The sequence below is a fragment of the Hemibagrus wyckioides genome, linkage group LG01, assembly GCF_019097595.1.
Source record: "Hemibagrus wyckioides isolate EC202008001 linkage group LG01, SWU_Hwy_1.0, whole genome shotgun sequence".
NCBI classification, from domain to species: domain Eukaryota; kingdom Metazoa; phylum Chordata; class Actinopteri; order Siluriformes; family Bagridae; genus Hemibagrus; species Hemibagrus wyckioides.
The window spans coordinates 2,820,962-2,828,279 of NC_080710.1; positions in this window are offsets into that span (position 1 = coordinate 2,820,962).

Genomic DNA, 7,318 nt, shown 5'->3' on the forward strand with positions numbered 1-7,318 from the left:
ACACACACACTCACACAACAAAATACATTAACACACACACACCCATTAACACACACACTCACACAACAAAATACATTAACACACACACACCCATTAACACACACACTCACACAACAAAATACATTAACACACACACACACCCATTAACACACACACTCACACAACAAAATACATTAACACACACACACCCATTAACACACACACTCACACAACAAAATACATTAACACACACACACACCCATTAACACACACACTCACACAACAAAATACATTAACACACACACACCCATTAACACACACACTCACACAACAAAATACATTAACACACACACACCCATTAACACACACACTCACACAACAAAATACATTAACACACACACACACCCATTAACACACACACTCACACAACAAAATACATTAACACACACACACCCATTAACACACACACTCACACAACAAAATACATTAACACACACACACCCATTAACACACACACTCACACAACAAAATACATTAACACACACACACCCATTAACACACACACTCACACAACAAAATACATTAACACACACACACCCATTAACACACACACTCACACAACAAAATACATTAACACACACACACCCATTAACACACACACTCACACAACAAAATATATTAACACACACACACCCATTAACACACACACTCACACAACAAAATACATTAACACACACTCACACCCATTAACACACACACTCACACAACAAAATACATTAACACACACTCACACCCATTAACACACACACTCACACAACAAAATACATTAACACACACTCACCCATTAACACACACACTCACACAACAAAATACATTAACACACTCTCACACCCATTAACACACACACTCACACAACAAAATATATTAACACACACACACCCATTAACACACACACTCACACAACAAAATACATTAACACACACTCACACCCATTAACACACACACTCACACAACAAAATACATTAACACACACACACACCCATTAACACACACACTCACACAACAAAATATATTAACACACACTCTCACACCCATTAACACACACACTCACACAACAAAATACATTAACACACACTCACCCATTAACACACACACTCACACAACAAAATATATTAACACACACTCACACCCATTAACACACACACTCACACAACAAAATACATTAACACACACTCACACCCATTAACACACACACTCACACAACAAAATACATTAACACACACTCACCCATTAACACACACACTCACACAACAAAATATATTAACACACACACACACCCATTAACACACACACTCACACAACAAAATACATTAACACACACTCACCCATTAACACACACACTCACACAACAAAATATATTAACACACACTCACACCCATTAACACACACACTCACACAACAAAATACATTAACACACACTCACCCATTAACACACACACTCACACAACAAAATATATTAACACACACTCACCCATTAACACACACACTCACACAACAAAATACATTAACACACACTCACACCCATTAACACACACACTCACACAACAAAATATATTAACACACACTCACCCATTAACACACACACTCACACAACAAAATACATTAACACACACTCACACCCATTAACACACACACTCACACAACAAAATACATTAACACACACTCACACCCATTAACACACACACTCACACAACAAAATACATTAACACACACACACCCATTAACACACACACTCACACAACAAAATACATTAACACACTCTCACACCCATTAACACACACACTCACACAACAAAATACATTAACACACACTCACACCCATTAACACACACACTCACACAACAAAATATATTAACACACACTCACCCATTAACACACACACTCACACAACAAAATACATTAACACACACTCACACCCATTAACACACACACTCACACAACAAAATATATTAACACACACTCACCCATTAACACACACACTCACACAACAAAATACATTAACACACACTCACACCCATTAACACACACACTCACACAACAAAATACATTAACACACACTCACACCCATTAACACACACACTCACACAACAAAATACATTAACACACACACACCCATTAACACACACACTCACACAACAAAATACATTAACACACACACACCCATTAACACACACACTCACACCCATTAACACACACACTCACACAACAAAATACATTAACACACACTCACACCCATTAACACACACACTCACACAACAAAATACATTAACACACTCTCACACCCATTAACACACACACTCACACAACAAAATATATTAACACACACACACCCATTAACACACACACTCACACAACAAAATACATTAACACACACACACACCCATTAACACACACACTCACACAACAAAATACATTAACACACACACACACCCATTAACACACACACTCACACAACAAAATACATTAACACACACTCTCACACCCATTAACACACACACTCACACAACAAAATACATTAACACACACACTCACACAACAAAATACATTAACACACACACTCACACAACAAAATACATTAACACACACACTCACACAACAAAATACATTAACACACACACACCCATTAACACACACACTCACACAACAAAATACATTAACACACACTCACACACCCATTAACACACACACTCACACAACAAAATACATTAACACACACTCACCCATTAACACACACACTCACACAACAAAATACATTAACACACACTCACACCCATTAACACACACACTCACACAACAAAATACATTAACACACACTCACACACCCATTAACACACACACTCACACAACAAAATACATTAACACACACACACCCATTAACACACACACTCACACAACAAAATACATTAACACACACACACACCCATTAACACACACACTCACACAACAAAATACATTAACACACTCTCACACCCATTAACACACACACTCACACAACAAAATATATTAACACACTCACACACCCATTAACACACACACTCACACAACAAAATATATTAACACACTCACACACCCATTAACACACACACTCACACAACAAAATACATTAACACACACACACACCCATTAACACACACACTCACACAACAAAATACATTAACACACTCTCACACCCATTAACACACACACTCACACAACAAAATACATTAACACACTCACACACCCATTAACACACACACTCACACAACAAAATATATTAACACACACACACCCATTAACACACACACTCACACAACAAAATACATTAACACACACTCTCACACCCATTAACACACACACTCACACAACAAAATACATTAACACACACTCTCACACCCATTAACACACACACTCACACAACAAAATATATTAACACACACACACACACCCATTAACACACACACTCACACAACAAAATATATTAACACACACACACCCATTAACACACACACTCACACAACAAAATATATTAACACACACTCACACCCATTAACACACACACTCACACAACAAAATATATTAACACACACTCTCACACCCATTAACACACACACTCACACAACAAAATATATTAACACACACTCACACAACAAAATATATTAACACACACTCACACACCCATTAACACACACACTCACACAACAAAATACATTAACACACACTCACACACCCATTAACACACACACTCACACAACAAAATATATTAACACACACTCACACACATTTCTCTTGACTAACAACTAACACATACTGACACACACTCTTACCTGCTCACACACATTCTTCTATACTAACACACATTAACACACAGTCTTACACACATTAACACAGACTAACACACACACTCACACACTAACACACACTCTCTCACACACATTAACACACACTCTTACACACACATTAACACACTCTCACTTGCTCACACACACACTCTCACACATTCTTCTATGCTAACACACATTAACACACACTCTCACACACATTAACACACTCACACACATTAACACACACTCTCACACACACTAACACACACTCTCACACACATTAACACACACTCACACACTAACACACACTCTTACACACACTAACACACACTCTTACTTGCTCACACACACTCTGTCACACACATCCTTCTATGCTAAAACACATTAACACACACTCTCACACACACACTAACACACACTCTCTCACACACATTAACACACACTTTTACACACACATTAACACAGACTCTCACTTGCTCACACACATACTCGCACACACATTCTTCTATGCTAACACACATTAACACACACTCTCACACACATTAACACACTCACACACATTAACACACACTCTCACACACACTAACACACACTCTCACACACATTAACACACACATTAACACAGACTCTCACTTGCTCACACACATACTCGCACACACATTCTTCTATGCTAACACACATTAACACACACTCTCACACACATTAACACACTCACACACATTAACACACACTCTCACACACACTAACACACACTCTTACACACATTAACACACACTCTTACTTGCTCACACACACTCTGTCACACACATCCTTCTATGCTAAAACACATTAACACACACTCTCACACATTAACACACACTCTCACACACACTAACACACACTCTCACACACATTCTTCTATGCTAACACACACTAACACACACACTCACACATTAACACACACTAACAAACGCATTCTTCTATACTAACACACACTCACCCATTAACACACACACTCACACAACAAAATACATTAACACACACTCACACCCATTAACACACACACTCACACAACAAAATACATTAACACACACTCACACACCCATTAACACACACACTCACACAACAAAATACATTAACACACACACACCCATTAACACACACACTCACACAACAAAATACATTAACACACACACACACCCATTAACACACACACTCACACAACAAAATACATTAACACACTCTCACACCCATTAACACACACACTCACACAACAAAATATATTAACACACACACACCCATTAACACACACACTCACACAACAAAATACATTAACACACACTCTCACACCCATTAACACACACACTCACACAACAAAATACATTAACACACACTCTCACACCCATTAACACACACACAACAAAATATATTAACACACACACACACACCCATTAACACACACACTCACACAACAAAATATATTAACACACACTCACACCCATTAACACACACACTCACACAACAAAATATATTAACACACACTCTCACACCCATTAACACACACACTCACACAACAAAATATATTAACACACACTCACACAACAAAATATATTAACACACACACACACACCCATTAACACACACACTCACACAACAAAATATATTAACACACACTCACACACCCATTAACACACACACTCACACAACAAAATATATTAACACACACTCACACACATTTCTCTTGACTAACAACTAACACATACTGACACACACTCTTACCTGCTCACACACATTCTTCTATACTAACACACATTAACACACAGTCTTACACACATTAACACAGACTAACACACACACTCACACACTAACACACACTCTCTCACACACATTAACACACACACTCACACAACAAAATACATTAACACACACACACCCATTAACACACACACTCACACAACAAAATACATTAACACACACACACACCCATTAACACACACACTCACACAACAAAATACATTAACACACTCTCACACCCATTAACACACACACTCACACAACAAAATATATTAACACACACACACCCATTAACACACACACTCACACAACAAAATACATTAACACACACTCTCACACCCATTAACACACACACTCACACAACAAAATACATTAACACACACTCTCACACCCATTAACACACACACTCACACAACAAAATATATTAACACACACACACACACCCATTAACACACACACTCACACAACAAAATATATTAACACACACTCACACCCATTAACACACACACTCACACAACAAAATATATTAACACACACTCTCACACCCATTAACACACACACTCACACAACAAAATATATTAACACACACTCACACAACAAAATATATTAACACACACTCACACACCCATTAACACACACACTCACACAACAAAATACATTAACACACACTCACACACCCATTAACACACACACTCACACAACAAAATATATTAACACACACTCACACACATTTCTCTTGACTAACAACTAACACATACTGACACACACTCTTACCTGCTCACACACATTCTTCTATACTAACACACATTAACACACAGTCTTACACACATTAACACAGACTAACACACACACTCACACACTAACACACACTCTCTCACACACATTAACACACACTCTTACACACACATTAACACACTCTCACTTGCTCACACACACACTCTCACACATTCTTCTATGCTAACACACATTAACACACACTCTCACACACATTAACACACTCACACACATTAACACACACTCTCACACACACTAACACACACTCTCACACACATTAACACACACACACACTAACACACACTCTTACACACACTAACACACACTCTTACTTGCTCACACACACTCTGTCACACACATCCTTCTATGCTAAAACACATTAACACACACTCTCACACACACACTAACACACACTCTCTCACACACATTAACACACACTTTTACACACACATTAACACAGACTCTCACTTGCTCACACACATACTCGCACACACATTCTTCTATGCTAACACACATTAACACACACTCTCACACACATTAACACACTCACACACATTAACACACACTCTCACACACACTAACACACACTCTCACACACATTAACACACACATTAACACAGACTCTCACTTGCTCACACACATACTCGCACACACATTCTTCTATGCTAACACACATTAACACACACTCTCACACACATTAACACACTCACACACATTAACACACACTCTCACACACACTAACACACACTCTTACACACATTAACACACACTCTTACTTGCTCACACACACTCTGTCACACACATCCTTCTATGCTAAAACACATTAACACACACTCTCACACATTAACACACACTCTCACACACACTAACACACACTCTCACACACATTCTTCTATGCTAACACACACTAACACACACACTCACACATTAACA